The sequence below is a fragment of the Cibotium barometz genome, chromosome 2, assembly GCF_041138505.1.
Source record: "Cibotium barometz isolate CiBa-2024 chromosome 2, ASM4113850v1, whole genome shotgun sequence".
In the NCBI taxonomy this organism is placed as follows: Eukaryota; Viridiplantae; Streptophyta; class Polypodiopsida; order Cyatheales; family Cibotiaceae; genus Cibotium; species Cibotium barometz.
The window spans coordinates 30,142,025-30,164,577 of NC_141047.1; the positions used below are offsets into that span (position 1 = coordinate 30,142,025).

The window sequence follows — 22,553 nt, forward strand, 5'->3', positions numbered from 1 at the left end:
GGAAAACTTTGCATCTCATCATGTCATCATTATTGATGGTCCAAGGATGGTATATGCTACACACAATGAGGCATATGAAAGCATTTCTTGGTCTCAATAGCTTCTTTCAAAGTTAATTATGCCAAGCTTGCCACTCCCTCGACTCATCTTTTAAAGGAGTGAAGCCAGTAGGAAAAGACTAGTCCTCAGAATGACCTTTTGGATTAGTATGTACTAATATTGGCAGAACTACTCACCACGGCACTCAAAATCGTGGGTTCTAGTAAACCTTGTGGTTGAAACGGATGCTAGTCGGTTTGGAATAGGAGTTGTCTTGTTCTAGGATATGAGGTCCATAGCCTTTGAAAGCAATGAGCATTGAGAGACAAGGAAAAGGACCTTTTAATGGTTGTCGTCCATGCTTTGAAAATATGGAGACATTTTGTAGGGATCTTGATTTGTAGTTTTGACAGATCACCATATGCTATAATATGTGTGCTCACCCAAGCTTGAGAGGTTGGAAGGCAAATGGGTCAAACACATGCAGGAGTTTGATTTTCAGAACTTTTTAGCATAAGGGAGTGAACAATCGGGTTGCTTAAGTGGGATCCTTGAGGTCAATGCTATCTTCTTCTCTGAGACTTCTCTCTCTCCCTCAAATGCCGTAACAAATTCCACTTCTATCGAGTCTAGCAATTAGTCAAAGCAAGTTGCAGCCTACAATATTCAAGTGTTTCATATAGGTGCTGTTGAGAGAAAGTGCAAAAATATTCCTTGTGAGGTGGATTAGTATTACAAAATGGCAAGGTTTGTGTGCCCAATGATTTGAACGCCCAAGCAGTGATTTTGCATGAGTGCCATGAGTGAGGGGCACATGAGCCTAGATAGGAAATTGGACTTGGGGGGCTAGTATATCTATTGGCCGTGTATTGAAGACTTCAATAGAGACTTACATACGACAGTGTACTTGTGCCAATGCTAGCTTAATATAGCTGAATATTTTGTGTGGGAGGATTGTTGCATCCAATGTGAATTCCCGAGAACAAATGATAAGAGTCTCTTAATGGATTTGATAGTACGATTACCTTGACTAATAGGGGCCTGACTCAATTTGGGTGTTGTGGATCGATTGAAAAAGATGGTGAGGTTTATCCCTACAAAGTCAACAAAAAAGAGCTTTGTGTTGGCCTAGCTCTTTATTGAGCAATTGTATGAGCTCTATGGGCTGCTCAAAGAGATTGTGAGTATGATTCCAAATTCATTGCATACTTTTGGTAAGCTATGTTTTGCAAGCTAGATACACACATGAGCATGTCATCTTTGGATCATGTTGAGTTGGATGGTCAAACAGAGAGGGTAGATCAAACTATAGAGGAAATGTCAAGGGATATTTTGCCAGAGATCATCTATTGATCTCCCACAGATTGAGTTTTTTTATGAAAATAATAAAGATGCGGCTATAGGTTATAGCACATTAATGCTTGTACGGTTATCTACCGAACTCACCCTTTGGCATTAGACTAAGGGATGTCAAGGTGTAGTCTAACTCGAGATTTCTTGCAAGATATAGTGAAAGTTGCACGTGAAAATGCGAGTGCTCAGGACTGAACTTAGGATTTCACTAATCAAAAAAGAATGTTGAGAGTTCATGAGGGTATGAGAGTGTACCTTAAAGTGCCAAACACATCTAAGTCTATTTGAAGAGGTAAGGTCTACAAGCTGTCTTCTTGCTGTTGTGGTCCTTTTGAGATCATAAAGAAGATAAACTTGGTGGATTATTGGTGAGCGCAACATTTGGACATCAAGCTTCATCATATATTTCACATAAGTCATGTGAAGGAACGACTAGGATTGATGATGGGTGTTGGAGGTGATCTTTAACCTTGAGGATTAGAACCAATATATTCCTTTGGAACTTGAGGTGGTTCTTGGTCATGGTACTAAGCGGTCTCAAACTACGACTTCCGGGCGATACCCTCGAACTCAGGCCCTCTCCTCTGCTGATCCTCCTGCGTCTCAAGGATGTTGAAGTCTCCTCCAACAATCCAAGAGTCCAACTCTGGCAACGTCTCTACTATCGCCTGATAGAAAGCTGCTCTTTGCCGCGTGTTTGTAGGTGCATAAACTTTGAGGATCCCTACACGAGATCCCTCGATATTCAAGCCAACCCACAGGGCTCTCCCAGGCACCAAGGAACCATGCCCAAAAACACAAGAAAGGAGCGAAGCTCCAATAGAGATACAAACTCCGCTGCTGCGTCCATCTCCCAATGGATGGCTCCCAGTACGTGTGGGATCATCTTGGGAGCACCTTCCTGCACTTGCGAGTCTGGTAAGAGCACATCGATGTTCCCAACTAGTGCAGGTTGCAACTCCTGTCTCAAAATCATCTTCTTGGGACCCCGGGTACTTGAGCAATGGAACCCATTCACGTTCCAAGAAATGAGATGCATACTCATGAGGATGATGTTGTGTCCCCAAACAACTGTCTTGAGGTTGGAAGTGATGAATGGCTACGAGTGTAATCACGAAAGCGTTTTCTTGCGGCTCGGGACGATGAGGACGTGTCGTCCTCCGTCCCACGGGCTCTGATCAAAGGAGTGACACCCTCCTGTCCCAAGACATAAGCATTGGTCGACCAAGTGCTCATCATCTAGATAGTATTACCGTAGTGCCTGGCCGCCTCCATCGGTGTCCAAGCATGCACATCCACCGGATAAACCGAGTGAAGGGGAGCTTGTAGAATGATTTGAACATGGAACCTTTTTCTGGAGTGCCGCCACTGAAGGTTCATTACCACACCTGTAGACCAGTGATCCCAACCAAAAGCTCACAACTAGTCACACCGATCTACTCCTCCATATGGTCCTTTGCTTGGTCCTTCATGCACTGCCACATTGAGTCTCTGGTCCAATCTTTGCTCCCTCTGTTGAGGAGCACAAAAGAGGCGTTGGGTCCATCTGGAAGGGCCAAGGGGGTGATGTGGTGGTCTGCTCCTTTACGGAGGATGAAGATGGCGATGTTTTGGGGTGCAGGAAGGGTGTCCTTGCCTGCCACATCCAAGTAGTCCCATGGGATGGCATAGAAGAACTCGAGAGTCGAGAGGTAGAGGTTGGGGGAGGATCTTGTTTTCCACGCGGGAATGCGAGGTGTCCAAGCTCTTTGTCTGTTGTGTGGTATTGCGACAAGGGGTAATCAGCTCCTGCAGTGAATGCTGAGGCAGTGAGGCCCCTCCTTGGGGGGGGTGGTTGGGATGAGGTCTGGGAGTGGAGGTTAGGCCCATGGCCTCTACGATGACTACATCTTCGAACTCCTTCCTCTTGCCCGCCCACTGCTGGCTTGGCTGTAGGGGCTGCGTGCCTTTTGCCTTCTCCTTTTCCTTTCCTTTTTCTTTTTTCTTTTTTTACTTCCATCCAACCCTCTTCCCTCGATGGCGGAGCATTCGCCTGTGGCAATGGCCCTTTTCCTGTTGTGGGGGTTGGCAAAGGGGCAAGGGGGTGAAGCGGTGCTAAAACAGGGGCAAACCCTAGGCTAATGCTCGAACCTGTGGCATCTCAGACACTGATTGGGCTGCCCTATCACTACCACCCGCTGGGAGAAAACCTCCTCATTTGTAATGATCTCAAGCATCTTTGGAATCAAGGAGGGGTCATGTACTACCACCTTAATTCGCGGGAATCCTGCACTAGCCATTACCTCTGCAAAGGTGTCCTGCATAACCCAACCAAAGTGTCCACCAAAGTCGGAGACACAGGGCCTCAACTCTGCTGCTAGTCCTGGGAAGAGGAGTGTCACTGGACAATGGGGTACACAGAATTGGGTGTCGAAGTCAGAGGCTTGGAACCCTCTGTACCAAGGTACAAGGGTGATGATCTTTCCATCCACAGCAATGGGGGAGTTGGTCACCAAACTGCTTGCCTTCTCCACAGCGGAGGGCCTGAGCATGAACGTGCCTCTACCCATGAGGGCAACCTCCACGATGTGGCTGTCCTCTAAGTAGAGACTGACCTAGAGCCAATCCTGGATCTCTACACGCGATGGGGAGAAGCCTACCACCTGCTGCCTGTAGAGTGCGGAGCGGGAGTAGTCCGCCACTAACACCTTCACCACTGCTATTTGCGGCTTTGTCAAGGTAACTCGGTAGGCACTCGAAGATGGGGGGTCCTGAGGGGCCTCTTGGTCCAAACATGTAGCCGCCATACTGAAAAGACTTGCTGGAAACCCGCAAAGGAGAAGAAGAGGCTGCCCTGAAAGTGGAAAGGGTGAAGGGGATGAGGATCGGCCTCGTTGTGGGGAGGAAGATGAGGAAAGGAGGGGATAGGGGGGCGACCACAAAGGGCAGGGCCTCAAGCACAAGGCAATTTGTGGGCTGGAAACGAGCCACAGGAAGAGTCTCCATGGAGCCAACACACAAGCCCAGCAAAGCGAGCTGCCCAGGCCAAGTGCGCGCAAAACCAACGGGGCAGAAGAGAGACGACATCATACGATGCACTAGCAATTGCTTTGTATCCTACTCTAGAGCTTCTAATTTGACCTTCCTAGGATTTCATGAGTTTCTAAGTGTGCACAATTTTAAGTCCTTTGAAGAAATGACAAATGATATCAAAACATTGGATAACAAACTTGTAAAATGTTGAAGTATGTTTCTTGAAAATCTATTGAAAGTGTGTCATATATTGCCATTATAGTTTTGTCCACTTCTTTCCATCTCTTTAATTTTAGTAATGTCATTCAGTAGTATCTTAACAATATACAGTATTGGCTGCTAATAATATATCTGTTTAAGTATCTTTATGCTGACATGTTTTCATCTTTGTCTTTTTGGCTAGTTTCCATATTATGATTTTGTTGATAGAGACGCTATGTACAAAGTGGGATCACTATTCTATGGGATCTACTTTATTGTGAGCTACCCAATGTTTTTGAGGTAAGTCAATATCTTGCATTATGGATGGGAGGTTATCTTGGTTTGATATATTTTATTGCTACTCCTGGGTTCATATGTGAGTTCTCATCGTACTATAGTTTATTGCATGTAATATTTGCTATTGTTTGATAGTGCAATGTCTCCAATTTCTAAAAACAAATCTGCTTTTCTTGCTAAAATATTTGGTACAGTTTATAGGTAGATTTTTATAGATTGAGTTTAAATATCACAAAATGGGTAAAATTTTGGAGAAGACTTTCAACATACATGGATATCATGAACAAATAATGCAAGTATTGCAATATATGCTTTGCGTTTGCTATTTATTGTACATGTCATTTTTTTCTTGTTTTCTCTAGGATAAAATAAGGATAAAGTGTTTCAGAATAGGATTTTGTTGAAGTTCTCTTGATCAGTTCAGATGTATACTATTAAGAGTCACTCAAGCCCAAAAGAAAACAATATCATTAGGACTTGTTTGGGGTCTTCTTGGGCCCTTTTATTTGGACACTTAGTGAAATGCTTAAAATGCTAATCAAGCTTTGACCAAGCTAGTGGCCTAGGCCTGAAAATGCATTTTTCCTTTTCTACAAAAAAGAAAATAGGCCTAAAGGTAATCTAATCATTAGATCTTCTGTCCTTGGGAAGGAATATGGACCTAAATGCCTTTTTGTCTTGTAGTGAAGTACCTTTCACAAAGAATGTTTGAAAATTTTCGTCACTTTGTTCCCTCCCTTTTTGGAGGTGCTGCAGATCCCACTCTCTCTCTACACTCTCTCTCTAAAACGCGTTTAGGGTGTTTTACTTGGGTAAGGGCTTCTTTTTCTCTCTCTAGGAGCCATGGCCTGCAGATCTGGACCTCCTACTCCATAATAGCTACATTCAAGACTTCGATTGACAGATTCACAGAAGAAATGATCGATGCTTGGGGGGGAACTCATATAACACACTACATGCATATTCTCTATGCGCACAGTTCCTTCTTTCTAGATGAATATGGGTCTCTTGCACTCTGGAGCAACCAAGGCATGGAACGATCACATTACCAAGCCAAGGCGGCCTATTTTAAGAACACGGGTCATGGTGGTGGCAAGGTTCGCAGCAATGCGTTTCAGGAAATGTTCAATTGGTTTTACCGTGCACTTACTGGGAGAAAGGCCCAAAAGCGAGCTGGAAATTTGTCTTTGAGGCGTAAAATCATGAAGGTGTTAGGTGCAAGGCGAAAGAGAAGGGTGCAATGCGTCAATGGCACGTGAAAGAGCGAGGCAATGGCACAGTGGTCGACTAAGAAATGGCCGTGTGTGGTTACCCACCCAATAATTCTTGTTTGCCACTTTTTGGCGCGTTCATTTTGTAAATTGACTTTTTTTGTAATTTTGGCCCCCTATAAATATCAATGAGTTTTATAGTCATTTTTAAAAGTCTTGACTTGTGAGCTCTCTCTCTTCCTCTCCCCTTGACTCTCTCGCGCGCGCTCTCTCTCTCTCTCTCGCTCGTGCACTAATATCTCACGCACATGGAGCCCCCAAATGATCCTCCCTCCAATACGCAGGATGACATTTTCAAAGACCTCGGGCCCTTACCGGTGGCACATAGAACTGCAATCCCAAACATTTACCCGCAAGCCCAAGTGGATCTGGAAGCTGAGCGTGTGAGGCTTGAGCGAGAGGCCCAAGAAGCCCAAGAATGCCAAGAAGCAAAGAGATTACACAAAGAAGCAGAGGACATGGAGGCAGCTGAGAGAGCAAGAATAGAAGCCGAAGAGATCGTCAGAATTCAAGAGGACGAGGCAGCAAAGAAAGCACAGGAGGATGAGGCTGCCAAGAAGGAGGAAGAAGACGAGGCAGTTAGGAAGGCGGAGGCAGATAAGAAGGCTGTAGAAGAAGCTCAGGCCGCCGCAAGCAACAAGAGAAGATTAGCATTCTTTGCTGCGGAGGAGGATTGGCTTAACAGAAAAGCTCACGGATTTGTTGCTGACTTGCGAATGGCCGGATACGAAGATGACACAATTTTGGAAGCGGCTATATAAAGTCTTCGAGCAGAATATACAAAGAGGAGAAATGAAGACACAGTAGAAAGGGAGCACCTGCCGAGCAATAGGATTGTCAATGCAATGCTAGACAGAGTCTTGGCTCGTGCACTTGGTAAAGGAAAGAGAAAACTCTCAGCTGAGGAAGTAGAAAATAAGAGACAGAAGCTTGAACGAGAAGCCAGGGCAGCAAACACACGGAGGCTTCGTGAGGAAAAAGACAGGAAAGATGAAGAGGAGCGAGTAAGGAAGGAGGCAGAGCAGCGAGCAGCTCCGAAGACTCCATCTGCAAAGGCAAAGAAAACTCCAACACCTGCAAAGGCTAAGAAGGGGAAAACCATTCCTAAACGCACACAACCCCCATCCGATAACTTCCAAGAGCAGCGACAGAAGTTTAAAAATGACACGCCAGCTTGGACTCGCCACGCGCAAGCACCACCGCCCCCAACAACGCAGAAGAAGCAAAGGTGGAGACCAGGGACAGTTGCCCTTAGAGAAATTCGCAAATATCAAAAGACCTGCACACCAATTATTCCAAAGGCACCTTTTGGGCGTCTCGTCAAAGAGATTATCCACGACCAGCGCCGGGATGTCAATCGTGTGCAAGCGGCGGCACTAGGTGCTCTGCAACAAGGTGCCGAGGATATTTTGGTTTCGCTTTTCCAAGACGCGGTTTTGTGCATGGTGCATGCAAAACGCGTCACTTTGAAGCCATCTGATCTTCATCTAGCTAGGCGTATCCGTGGAGAGGAAGCTCTCTTTCACTAGATAGGGGAAGCCTTGTAATGCAACAAACCGTGTTTTGTAATCTCAATTTGATTAATGAAAAACCATGTCTATTTTCAGAAAAGTTATTTTCTATTGCAAGTGATTGTTGTCTTGTCAAGGTAATTGTAGTCTTTTGCATGTAATTGTTGTCGCTATGTACATTCGACCTCATGTGAACGCTCGTCTGCCACCGCCCGTCCGACTTTGGCTCGACTCGACGGGCCGATTTCTCCCGCGTATGGCCCCAGAAGGGTATATCAGCTGTGCGGGGTGCGCCGGGGCCGAGGGGGGGGGCCGGTGGTCGCTCCGTGGAGCCTGTGTGCCACGGAGCGACTTTTGGCTGTTTGACCCTGCGGGGTGCGCCGGGGCCGAGGGGGGGGGCCGGTGGTCGCTCCGTGGAGCCTGTGTGCCACGGAGCGACTTTTGGCTGTTTGACCCTGGGGCCGGTGGTCGCTCCGTGGAGCCTGTGTGCCACGGAGCGACCACCGGCCCCCCCCCTCGGCCCCGGCGCACCCCGCACAGCTGATATACCCTTCTGGGGCCATACGCGGGAGAAATCGGCCCGTCGAGTCGAGCCAAAGTCGGACGGGCGGTGGCAGACGAGCGTTCACAAAAATTGATTGAAACATCATGACAGGACACGACCAGAACATATAAACACATCAAGAAGATAAAACTTAAAATCAGCTCGAAAAACATCTTGATGTCATTAATTGTTTGATTTTCACAGACGAGCGTTCACAAAAATTGATTGAAACATCATGACAGGACACGACAACAACATATAAACATATCAAGAAGATAAAACTTAAAATCAGCTCGAAAAACATCTTGATGTCATTAATTGTTTGATTTTCACAGAAGGCAAATGAGTACATTGGATCTAGCCAACTCGCTTGATGAGCTTGGTGAAAGCCTCGTGGGTGAGAGTCTTTACTGATGGTTTGTCACCAATGCGTTCGGCTATCTCTTTGGCATCAGTGATGCCTTGTCCAAGGCTAAGGCCACAAAATCCTAGGAAAGACCCTGAACCTTTATCACCAAAGCTATAGATAGCTGCTTCCCTATTTACAAGAATACATTTATGGGCATTTTGAGCTATAGGGGCTTCAGACAGGATGGCGCTTAGGGCTCTGCACTTCAAAAATTCAGCTTGCGCATCATTTGAAAAGTCGTCGTGAATTACGCGAAGCATCTCGGCATTGAAGCTCGGGATGTAGTGCCATAGCGCAGCATCTTTCCCCTCCACCTCCTTTCGTGCTCCACCCTTTCGGCTTGCGAACCAGTCCATTTCTCTTGCGGTCTACAAAGTAGATAGAAGAATGAGTTGACTTCAAAAAATTACAAATTAAGAAGGGAAGAAATTGGGTGTACTACCTCAGTGGCATCATCATGATCCGCAAGGTCTGCATCACTAATATTGATGCTCCCGAAACTGACGGAATCCGAAATGGCAAGCGGCTTGTGAGGGGCAAAGCTAGTTTCTGGCACACTCTCGTAGAAATCCTTGCACTGGGATATTTGTACAAGAGTCTCTGCCACAAGGGACTCTATTGAGGCATGATTTTCCGGGAGCGCAAGCACCTTTGTGACATCTGCGGAACTGAAGTCAATGTGGATGTCATCATCTTTGGACGGCTGTTGTGTGTCTCGCATGCCCGCGTACATAGCAATGACTGAGAGAGTTTCATCGTGGTGCAGCCCAAGGACATGGGCGATGTCATCCAAAAATAAGAACTCTACACCTTCTACTATGATGGGGTGTAGAGTTCGCACTTCGAGCTCTGGAACTTCATCCATGACATCGTCCCCTTCGATGTCCCGTTTCACAGCCTCAGCTTGCGGCTCTTCCGCCAGAGTCACAAGTGCAAGAGATGCTTCTTGCACTGGGGTGACAATCTCCTCCTTTGGGTCAGCTTCCTTGATCAAGAGATAAGGTGTGGCTTTCTTTGGAGGAGTGGCCTTCCTCTTTCCCTTGCTTTTCTCTGTTCCCTCTAAGATCAGGAGGGCAAGAGTCATGTCCCACCTCAAAAAACTTGTGCCAATGTTGCCCATTCCAAGACCTACCAGGTTATCTTCTTCCTCCTCCCTTAGATATGCACTACTAAGGCCTTGGAGGAATCTTGCAAGCCTGAACCTGAAATTTTTGTCCGCTTTGTAGGTATGCTTGATAAGATCCACAGGCACCCAAGTTCCCTCCTCGTCTTCAAAGTTGACACAATATTCAGCCATGTATGTGTCCATGTAGCTAGTGAACGACCCAAACACGTCATTATGGAGTTCGGCGGTGCCTTCCATGTCAATAGATGTCTGAAAGATGGGTGCAAGCTTCTCGATCAAGTGACCGAGGTCAAGCTTGTGCAATTGAGATAGGAGAGCTTGGGCGGGGGTGGCCATGATTGAGTAGCGAAGAAGGCGAGGGGACCGCAAAGATGCCGAGAGTGAGGAGATGAACTCAAAGTGGCCAAAAGTGACTTATAAAGAGGTCTTTAAAACTTTTTTTATGTTTAAAAACTCACTTAAAACCTCCAAAAAAATAAAAACACGCGACAAAACTTAAAAGTGCACAAAATTGAACGCAAATTGCGAGTAGCCAAAATTGTTTTGAATTAATCTCTCAAAATCTGTTACATAGCTTGCTTGATATGGATACATCTGGGGAAGGGAATGCTTTTACAAAAGTAAGCTGCCTCTTTCCTCTTACGTAGAGGTGTGTTATCAATCACAAATGAAAAGTCACCTTTCAGTGCAAACCTAAGGCCTAAGTACTCCCTTAGGTTCGCCATATTCCAATCAGCATTTACTACGATATCCCACACATCAGCTTGCGTGCTAACATGTACATCAAGCTGTTCTGCATCGTTGATGTCCGAATCGAGTGCTTGCCATTCGCCTCCAGTCAGCTTCCAACGTCTGTAAGGAAAGATAATAGAGAGTTGTTGCTTTCCAAGCTGGTACCGAACGACCATCTTCTCCGACACCACCATGCACTTTATCTTGTCACCCTGATGTTGAATAACCTTCAAATCCCACGAAGGTGGCAAAAAGGCACTCATTACTGTGCCTCCCTTTGCAATCCACATTGTAGGAGTCCGGTGAACATCAGCCTCCTTGAACAAAAACACAAACAAATGTAAAGGCATGAAGAACGTGAGAGTCGCACGATGTGACCCATAGGTGCACTTCATTGCATTGCACACATCAATCTCAATCCGACGTCTGGTTAGTGCAACCAAAGTATTGTCGGGCTTTGGCCAATCATGGTCCGTGAGACTTGGTGTAGGGAGCCTCCGTAGAGTCCCAGAACCATCTCTTGACGTGGGTACAATATACTCTGCATGAAAGAAGAAAACTGAGCGCTCTAAAAGCTCTGATGTTGAACAACCAGTATATAGTAGCTTGCCGATTTCAAAGTGGTGCGCCTCAAAGGTTCCAGAAAGGGCCTCTAAAGGCTCCCATTCCACAAATGTCGACGGAAAGATGTTTGCACAGAACATTACAAGAACACACTTGAAAAAATCAAGCTTCCGTAACATGAAATGATATTAGCATGTCTCAGTGCAGCCCATAAAACAAGAAGCACAAATAAAACTTACAATTTGCAGGAAAGCGTTTGTGATTGGCATTGTCAACACGGAGTTGCGATGCCTTGTAGACGTGTTGGATCATCACCTGCTTGCTTCCGTCAGCCCCCTGCTTGAGATCCACTATGCGACCCTTCCAATGGTGTGACTTTAACCCTATGTATCTGCGAGAGACTTTGTGGGCTCCCCTTGTGCTTGGACGCATCGTCACCCACATTCCTTTTGCAAAGGTGCTTGTAACCCACAAGCCAGTGTCGTCTTGTTCGTTGCTGCTGCTAAAGGACTCCACCCTTGAACGAGGTCGGCGACTCATTGTGCTTGGCTAACCGACTAAGCTAAATGCTATGAAGTTGTAGGTGTGTGAGAAGATCTCTGCAACCTAATGCTAGCAGAGCATATAAGCTGGCAAGAGGAGTCAAGAATGTGTATAAGCTAGCAAGAGGAGAGTGAAGAATGTGTGCAAGCAAGAGAGGATGGACTTGATGGGAAAAAAAGGACTATTTTCCAAGCTTCCCATAGCCAAGAAGATCTCTGCAACCTAATGCTAGCAGAGCATATAAGCTGGCAAGAGGAGTCAAGAATGTGTATAAGCTAGCAAGAGGAGAGTGAAGAATGTGTGCAAGCAAGAGAGGATGGACTTGATGGGGGAAAAAGTGGACTGTTTTCCAAGCTTTCCATAGCCAAGAAGGCACAGAAAGATAGATCTAACTTTAGGAGGGAAGGGGAAGGCAGAATGGGGAGGGAGGAGGCCAAAAAAGATTCTTTTAGTTAGAGAGAGACTCAAAACCGAATTGCTAGTTTTAGAGAGAGGAAGAGGGAGTGGGGAGAGGGAAAAGTAGCTTTAAATGAGGGATAATGATGGGGGGGCGTTTCTGGCCCTAGCCCACTTTTTGAGGTGGGGTCATTTATGCCAGTTTGAGCTGTCTTTATTAAAAAAAGGTGGGAAATCTGATTTTATTGAAAGATTTTGCATTTTCAGCCCAATTTCTTAAAAAAAAAAACGTATGATTCAAGTTTGACCCCTACATATTAGGGGCAGGGAAACCCAACATTTTTCTCCACATGGCCTTCTCCCATTGCACCATTCCTTAATGACTGTCATTAGGCTTGGGGCAAATTAAAGGGCCCAAGAAGACCCCAAACAAGTCCTAATGTTGCAGCCCTTACTTATGAAGTGATGAAGGATATTGAGCTGGACTTTTTAGAATTGTTTTTGTTGTCAGGGCCCTATTTATTCTAAAATTTATTTTGTAACCATTCGGGGTGTTTTTCCAACTAAAAATGAAACCGCTGCGGGAGGTTGTGGTCGTAATCCCACTTGTACTATGGAGTCCAGAGTGGTGGGGTGTCTTGTGAGCTTCTAGGTGTGACTGTTTCATGATGATTGGGATAGTCACATTCCTGAGGGCATAAAGTAGTTGAGTTTTAAAATTTGTAAAGTCAGGTGTGAAAGTGTCCATGGGGAAGAGCTTGGAAGTTTATAGGCACTTCCCTATCATGTTGTGTGTAAATTTTCATGAAGATACAGAGAGAAGGAGAAACCAAGTTTTAATAATTGGTGGGTGTCATCATAATACAAAGCTTTGAGTTTCCTTTCACTTCTGGCTGATTGCTCTCCTTCACCCTTGCTTGATCCCATGTTTAAAGCACTGAGCACTATCTAATTTTCTGATGCATCTTTGCTGGGGACAGCTGCATAGCTTGAGGACATATAGGGAGAGGAAAGCCTGCAATTTCAGCATGGAAGCTTGTTGTCACAGAGGGAATGTCCGGTGTTGAGGCCAGTAAATTTTATATGTGTGAGTTTATATAGAACAATTGGCAAGAATATGCATCCAGAATCTGCACGGCTTTTTATTTCACACCATTGTCTGTGATCATGGGGGTTGGTTGTTTTTTTGCATCATGAACACCGGTTTATGAGCTGAAATTCCCATGGAGTTGTTGATGAATTTTTTGCCTTGGCTGCCTCCTTTGTGGGTGTCAACTGTGCGATTTCGATTGCCTTTGTGGGGGATAGGTTTTCCACTGATTGAATGCCATAGTTTTTGACATTTGTCTCACTGTGCAGGAAGCTTGCAAGATGCCAAAGCGCGCGTGATCAGATTCCCTCAAATCAGCGATGCTACTTTGGAAAGTCTATTGATATGTCTACTAGCTACGACCTAATTTAGAGGGCTGAAAACTTATAGCTATACAATGTATAGTCCAGAGACACCATCGTGCCTGGAGCAGCTGGAAAATGCGCTCATCTTCTTCATGTCCACTATATTGTCCTCAGAATAAATTGTCTTATGGATGTATAACATGCCTTGAAGAAATTTAACTGGGTTTGGATCTTGTTCCATAGAACCTTCTGCTCAGATAGTGATTACGTCAACACTCTTGTCCAGGCTTCTTAAAGAGCTGACATAACACGGTAGAGCTGCTCAATACGGCCAGATCAAATGCGAAGGCTCCAAGTTTGCCATTGCAGAGCTAAAGATGTCTCCGAGAAACGTTGTTGTTGGGAGAACATTGCTGGAATGCTTTCTTTGGTGGCCATCATGCATGGATTAAGGGAGGAACGTGCAGATTTTCTGTTGTTTTATGACAAAGTATTGAGTAGAAAAATGTGGTATACTAGCTGAGTCTGTTACCATCTACTTACAGTGCATGATTTCACAACTTAAGGAGTTTTGGAAGAAATTTCTTGAATGGCGCTCCCTGACTCCCCTCACTGACACAATTTGTCATTCTTATGCATGCACACTCTATGATATTCTGCGTCAAGCACCACCTGATCTCTCTAGGATACCCTGCCCCACCTCTTGTACACTATTCACACCCAAAGGGGTCACCCATGCAGCCCTCAAGCTTCATAATGGCCGTGCCAAAGATCACGAGGGACTATGCACTAAATTCATTGCATACGGTATAAAAACCATGGCCTGATCTTAGCAAAGCTATTTAATGAAGCTGTTAGCAAAGGCTTCCCTAAGACCGGGACCCTTAATTGTTGAGAGAAACATCTCTAGGTGTACTATGGGTATTCCCTCTCAGCTACCCTAAATCTTGTAATAACTTTTTCTATCTTTTCTATTTTTTATTTGAGAGAGACTAAAATGAAATAATAAAAAATTTCTTCATAAGCTTGCAGCTTGGATGAAAATGTTTTGGACTAAGTGCTAGCCTTCATTATGATTGAGTCGCCCTTCACCTATGGAGCATTGATAGAAACTCTGAATGCGGACCTTTGTATGAATGTATGGTCATGGCATACGTTCATACAACATTCTACACCCATGATTGGGCACTGATGATGTTAGTGGGGATGTCATAGTAACTAGTCCCTATTATGCAAAATGCAGTTGATGGTTTCTAATCTAGTGGATGACTGCCATGAAGTTATAAACTGCACTTTTCCTTGTGATGAGTTTGGCCATGTTCCTGGATTCATCTAGTTATATCTTTCTACCATATTAGGGGCATGCGAATTTCAGTTTTAAAATTTTTGTCCAAGTTGTGCCAACTGATATTGTGCTAATTTTTTCTATCTTTAATGGTGCGTATGCCCTTTTTTCTATCTTTAATGGTGCGTATGCCCTCTTAAAATTTTTGTCCAAGTTGTGGCCAGCTGATATTGTGCTAATTTTTTCTATCTTTAATGGTGCGTAGGCCCTTTTTTCTATCTTTAATGCTGCGTATGCCTTAGCTACCCTTAATTTTGTATCAATTTTTTCTAAGATTTTTGTTTTTTATTTGGGAGAGACTAAAATGAAATAATGTATTTTTTCCTTCATAAGCTATTGCAACTTGGAAGAAAAGTTTTTGGACTATGTTTTGATTAGCCTTCTTCTTAAGTGCTAGCCTTCATTACAATTGAGTCTGGTCTGCACCTTCGGAGCACTGACAGAAACTTAGTACGTGGACCTTTGTATGAATGTATGCTCGTGGTGTGTGAGCATACATTCATACAACGTTCTACACTAGGCGTTGATGGAATTAGTGGGGATGTTATAATAGCTGGTCCCAATTATGCATAATGAACTTGATGGTGTATAATCTATGACTACCATGAAGTTTTATAAACTGCACTTTTCCTTGTGATCAGTTTGGGCATGTTCTTAGATTCATCTAGTTATATCTTTTTGTCATATTAGTGGGCATGCAAATTTCAGTGCCTTCATTATGATTGAGTTTGCGTTGCACCTCTGGAGCAATGATAGAAACTAGGTACACGGACCTTTGTACGAATGTATGCTCATGGTGTGTGAGCATACATTCATACAACGTTCTACACCTACTATTGGTCATACAACGTTCTACACCTACTATTGGGCATTGATGACGTTAGTGGGCATGTCATAATAGGTGGTTCCTACTATGCATAATGAAGTTGTAATCTAGTGGATGATTGCCATGAAGTTATAAACTGCTCTTTTCCTTATGATGAGTTTGGGTATGTTCCTAGATTTATCTAGTTATAGCATATTAGGTGCATGTGTTTCTTTTCTAGCTCATTTTTGGGTCTCTATAGGCATGGATTCACGGTGCATAGAATACCTTTCGACAGGCGTAGATAAGGGGGACAAGGGGGTACTCAGTAGGCCCGTAGGGGTCGTTCACCTTGGTCAACTAGGTCGACTCAGTTAGGGGGCCGACCAGGGGGCCGACTAGTCCTTTGTCCCCCCCTTGCTCATTCATAGTTGTCTCCACCATTGTTCTTTACCCTCGAGCTTCCTCAGTGTTTGCGCCTCCATCTCTAGCTCCCTGGACCCTCGCCCTCTTCTCTGGCCTGCTGTTGCCTTGATCAACGCAATCAATGTGCTCGCTCCTCTTCCTCAGTCCATATTCACACCTCTTTCAGCTTCCTCTTATTGGACAGTTCTGGTGCCTCCTACCTTGAGGCTTCGGTTTGCAATGTGCATATAGCAGTATTCAGCCCCTCGTCTCAGCCTGCCCAGTGCTGTCTTCTTGCTCTCTGAGAGTCTCTTTTGTCAGGTTGATCACTGCTCCTATTGGGCATCATGAGCGCATGAATTTACGTGACTATAATTTTTAAATTCTCAAAATCTAATTATTAAATGCTCAGATTTTACTGTGAATACCATGGGCTTCTGGGGCATGTGTGTGCGGAGCCCGGGGATTTAAAATTCCTAGTGGGACATAATGAGCAAAAGATTGAGGCCAAGAAAAACTGTAACATAACAATTCTGATGCACTAGTTTGACAGACAAATCCGAGGCACTAGGCAGTGGCCAGCCAGCCCCAGTGGAGCTTGACTGAGAGGGGCTGGCCGCCGAGAACTGTTACATCAGGATTTTCTGCTGCAATGTCTCTGTTGTTCCTTTTCTGAAGATCTTTACCTTTACTGGTGCTGGCTGGCCGAACAGGTCATGATATGATTTAGATTTTGTTTCAGGGTTTTTACCCTCTTTTACTGAAGGTTTCATCAGGTCGTAGTGTCTCCCCATGGACCTTCCACATGGGATCTTGTAACCATATCTTTTTTAAAAAAAAATATATTCCACTGTTTTAACAAAAAAAATTCCTAGTGGGCCATTGAAATGTGCAAATGTGTAGTGCGATTCCCCTAGCATTAAAACATTGGTGTGTTGGGCCAACAGAGGGTGCAAAAGAGTGGTGTAATAAAAATTGTCTATTTTGGGCACGAGAGCCGGTATGGAAAAATCAATCCTAATCAGGCAACCAGGTGGGAAAAAGTAGGGTGTGGCACATCAGTTGTCTCGTGGGGGCTGGGCGACTTGTGTCTTTTGGCGCATGGAAGCCAGCCTTCTTGCGGATTTCGCACCTCTTCTGATGCCCAGGCTGAAGGGAGCGATTTCACTTGTAGGACTATTGCAGGCACAGTAGCCGGAAACGGCGTTTCCTAACCTGGGAAATGTGTGCCGTTTTCGTTTTCGTTGATTCTGAGACCCGTTCCCGCAACTTAAATTGTGTGCCGTTTTCGTTACCGTTCCTGTTCCCTGGTGACTATGATTGCAGGCTGTGTTGAAGGTGATCAACCTGTTTTGGGCCTGAGGTTGGCTGGTTTGCTGCTGGATTTCTTCAGAGAATAGGGCAATTTTGTGTGGCTAGGCTTCGATCTTGGTGACTGATTGCCGAGACTTTACCCATGATTTGGGGCTGATTTCAGCTGTGCCTTGGCTGAACACTCTTTGTTGGATGCCTGGGAAATTGTATGCATGGTGCACAAGTGAGGCAGAGCAATAATTGTCGCCCCAGATTGGCCGCGGGGTAGTTTCTGGCCCGGGTCTGATAGGGTCCAAATGCAATTGTAACAGAACTGAACAAATACTAAAGAAATACCGCATTAAGGGGCGCGGCCAAACGGTGTCGTTATGCTAAGTAGGACATTGTAGCTCCCTGTGACAGAATTTGTGTGAATTGTGGATTGCATATTTGCTGTGTTTATATTCAGCTTTACCACCCTTTCGTTAGCTGAAGCTGGTTTCATGGTTGCGTTGCTACGACTCACACATCTTTCTTAAGAGGTGAGTCTGTGGTTGCTTGTGGTGGAGTAGCTAAGTAGATAGCATCTCGAGCTTTAGAATTCAATAAATATGTCTCACCACTGTGAGGGATCTCAAATTTTGTCAACACATGACGAGGATCAGTTGTCAGAGACACAGCGGGGACATGATCAGTTAGAACCACCGTATCCGATCGATGAGGTTGAGCCGCTCCGTCCTAGTTGTCCAACGACTCTCTTGATGTTGAGGTTGTGGACCTACTCAAGGCTCAATTGATGAGTTTTATGTCTACTTTTAATCAGTTTACTCATGATCCTCGTCTCCAACAACTCCTAGACTTGCCGACATAGCAGGGAAAGAGAGGGATCGGAAGAGCCTGAAGGCAATAAGCTGCCAAGGAATGGTCCTGTGCCCACCAAATTCAAGCTTCAGTTCATCCATATGCTTAAGCGGGTACCTGTGCAACTCTATGTGGTTAATCGAGGGCAGTTTCAAGGTCGTAATGTTCAGTTTATGCTCCCTGGACAGCAAGTTTTGTCGTAGCCCCTTTCACAAGGGATATTTTGGGGGAGGTTCAGTTATTTAGGTGGTGGTTATGCCTAATGCACCTTATGTCAATATGCGTGCTAGTCAGATGGTTGGTTATCAGTCTGCAGCGCAGCCTATGGGGCAGAATTTGATGTATGCAAATGTGGGGATGACGCCAGGGGGGCCCTAACCTAGTAACTAGTAATGTGTTGTTGGTTGATGTGCCAAATGCTAGGGCTGATTCTACTTTGTCAAATGGTGCTAGGGGTCTTGGCGATGGACCTGGTGTCTCCGTGCCTTTCTTACAGGTGCGAGTATATGATAACCTAAGCTGAAAGATTATAAAGGAGGGGCAGCGGTGAAATTTGAGACGTTCGGTGGTTTTCAGGACACATTAACACTAGTTCTGTAATTGGACACTTAAGTGTCCTGAAAAGTTCTTGAATTTTTGTGGGCAATCTATTAAGAGTTTTGAATATTTTAATTTTCTTAGACACATGCTGATAAAACGCATGATTTTTGCTGTTTTTAAAATAGTAGTAATTTGGACATAACTTTTAGAAGGGACATAGTTTGATCATGAAACTTGGCTTGATGGAAAGCCCATGATGTAAACTAAATCATGGAATCATCAAACGACAATTATTGGATAAATTTTTGACTTGCTAATATTGAAATGACGTTTTTTATACAGGTGGAGCATGAATTTTTCTCCTTCCATATGCAAGCTAATAATGTAAAACTTGAGGTGCACCCATGTTATATAGGGTAAATACTACTTTGTTTTGAATTTTCCAAAACTTTAGAGCCACTTTTTGGGCCTCTTCTCATACATGGCCTTTTGCGCAACCTGTTTTTAATACATAAAATGTCTAATTATGAGCTTAATTTTGATTTTCATCAAAAGAGAAAGCTGTGTAAGTGCATTAATTGTTGTAACTATAGGTGTAGACTACTTGCGCAAGCATAGTTATGATTAGTTTTTGATAAAAGATGATCAAATTTTGCATTTTTATTTTTTACAGTTTTTTTAGAACTAGGCAATAAGAACCTACTTAAGTGGAGGCTAAGTTAGTGTCATACACATCAAATTATGGCTTATTTATCTCATCTCAAGCATGAAAACCAATAATCAACATTCTCATTGATAGGGCTACATTATTTTTTAGTGGCGTGATTGAGTTTTGATAATACGCGTTACTTTTGCTGATTTTATGCAACTTTTTTGGAAAAAATTCTAGGAAAGGAAAATGATTTTTTTGTTGAACTTCTACCTCCTTGGACTGATGTATGCTATCAAAATATCTTGGGAAAAATGCTATTGATATCATTGGAATTTTTTTTTTGAGAGTAATGCTTGCATATTTGGAAAAATCTTGAAAAATGTTCATTTTCAAGACATATGCTACTTTGTTGCTTATGTACTTCCAAATAAAAAGGCATTTTATATGTTTAGCATTTTTTACATAAGCATAGGGTTATGTTCTACATGCCCAATGAAGAATTTTGGTTTTTAAAGCCTACATTAGGAGTTTGATTTTTTTTCGCAACCCCCAAAAAAGGACACTCAAGTGTCCTCTTTTGGTACCAAACTAGTGTTAAAGGACCTCACTTTGATTCAGTAGTTTGATGCTACGTATGCTAGAGGGAACTATACCGAATCATCTAAGATCTGTAACCTTCCTTAAGGGAAATGCTTTACATTACCATGTTGATGCAAAATCAAGCACCTACCACTTGGGTAGGATTCAAGGAGGTATTTTTAGCATCTTGGCACGCTACCACCTTTGAAGTTTATGTGATGATAGCTTGGCACCAATTGCATGCAGACAATTGCCATGATTTGGATGAATATAATAATAAATTTGGGAAGAGGCACTGCTGCTGCTTATTTCTTCATACCCAGAAGTGTCACTGTCAGAGAATGTGGAAACGTATTGCTGTGGTTTGCCAAAGGAGCTCCGAGATTATTGCACAAAAGCAAAGGTCACTACTATGGCATAATTGATTGAGAATGCTACTACTACTTATGCCTTAATGCAGGGTAAATTCACGGGTAGCCAGAAGCCGGAGTTTCGCAAGGACAAGATAGAAAAGAAGGGTAATCGTGAGAAGGCTGCGTTTGTAGAAAGGCAACGCCATAACAAGAGATTCTCTTCCTACATGTCACTAGAATAACACATGTGAGAGAGAGAGAGAGAGAGAGAAAGAGAGAGAGAGAGAGATCGTCCTCTTTGTGATGCTAGCATGGTGAATCTCGAGTTTTGCACTCCGGTCACTCCATCATTGGGAAGCTTTGTTATCACATTCAATCCTTGTTGATTATGAGCATTTTTACATTGTGCCATCGAATGGATGTGATGCTTTGTTGGGTATGAAAGGTTGTAAGCGACAAATTATTGTAACTTACAAGGGCAAGCAACATGTTTTGGATGCTAAATTGAACAAGGAATCTGTCCCACTTGTATCGGTTTCTGCCATCACTTCTAGTTTTTGCCCAAGAAGCTAATGTTGTAAATGAAAAGTTTACTGTCTCAAATGTGGATAAGGATAAGGTTGCATTCTTAAATCTATTCGCTAATAGTTTTTTGAATTTGTTGCTTGCTCTGCGCAGAGCTTCCGCCGAAAAGACCGAAAGACTATGCTATTGATGTGATTCCTAATAGTAGCATCCCACCTAATCAACCTCCTTATAGAATTAGTGCAGCACAACAAGAGGAGACAATGAGTAAGGTAGACGAGCTTCTAGAAAAGGGCTTGATTCAGCCCAACTGATCTCTTTATTGTTTGCCGGTTTTGTTGTTGCGACATAAAACTGGCTCGTGGCATATGTGTTGAAGGGGGGAGATGTGTTTAGTCTCATTGATTTGAAGAGTGGCTATCATCAGATAAAATACACATTAAGACAGAAGATGTGAATAAGACTGCATTCATGGCTTCTTTTGGTGTATACGAATTTTGGGTGATGCCTTTTGGATTGACTAATGCCCCAGCCACATTCAATCGAATGATGGATAGGATTTTTCGAGAGCACAGGGCTTTTGTTGGTACATTTTCAATGATATGCTTGTGTTCTTGAAAGATGAAGAAGAACGTTGGAAGCACTTAGCACTTGTTTTTGCAGATATCAAGAGACGGAAGCTGTACATCAATCCCATTAAGAGTGAATTCTTTATGCATGAGATTCACTTTCTGAGGATGGTGTACGGATGGATCCAACTAAGGTGGAAGCAATTAAAAGTTGGCCCTAGCCCAAAAAAAATTTGCATGAGGTTCGTAGCTTCCCGGGCTTATGTTCTTACTATTGTCGATTTATTCATTGATTCACAGAGATTGCCACTCCTATGCATGCCTTGCAGAAGAAGGGCACTGGTTTGCCTTTGAGACTTTGAAGGAAAGCTCACATTGGGTCGAGTGCTCGTCTTACCAAATCTGAGGAAGGCTTTCCAAGTTCAAGTAGATGTCTGCGGAATAACAGGATTGTAGCCGTTCTGATGCAGAAGGGTCATGTTGTGGCATATGAGGCTTGTATATTGCAGCCAACTGAAAAACATATGCAGATCCACGGGAAAGAATAATTGGCTGTAATTCTCACCACATGGAAACATTACTTATTGGGAGCTGATTTCACCGTACAGACAGATCATCAGTCTCTGCGATATTTCTTGACGCAAGTGAAGCTATTTGAGAAGCATATGAGGTGGGCAAGCTTCCTATCCATGTTTAATTTTCAGATTGTACATGTTGAGCAAGAAGAATGTAGTTGCAGGTGCCTTATCTCGGAAACGGCGGTGACAACTACCTATCACATAGAAGTTGATGTGATGAAAGATCAATATGCCTTTGATAATCAATTTGCTGAGATTTATGATCGGCTTATGAGAGGGTAGTGTCATGAGCATTATGTGCTGAAAGATGGGTTTTTGATGATGCATGGTAAGTTGTGTGTTATGAAGAAGTTGAGGCCGAAGGTGATTAGTAAATGCTATGATTCATGCTATGCAGGACACCGTGGTATGGATCCATTGTCAAAACAATGGAACATTTCTTTTATTGGCAAACGCTATGTTGTGAAGTGAAAGCGTATGTTTGGACATGCATGACTTGTCAAAAGGTCAAACTTGATAAACATAAGGGCTCGGGATTACTACAACCATTGCCTACCCCTGATGGATCTTGGAGGAGCATTGCCATGGACTTCTTTTAAATGATGGTATTTGGACCATCATTGACAGGTTTAGCAAACAGGCTCATTTCATTCCT

General features: G+C 43.8%; 1 pseudogene; it reads left to right on the top strand.

The window, feature by feature from the left end:
• The window catches only part of LOC147640919 (uncharacterized), a 122,978-nt pseudogene extending 102,510 nt beyond the window's left edge, over positions 1 to 20,468 (top strand).
• The last annotated feature ends 2,085 nt before the right edge of the window (positions 20,469 to 22,553 follow it).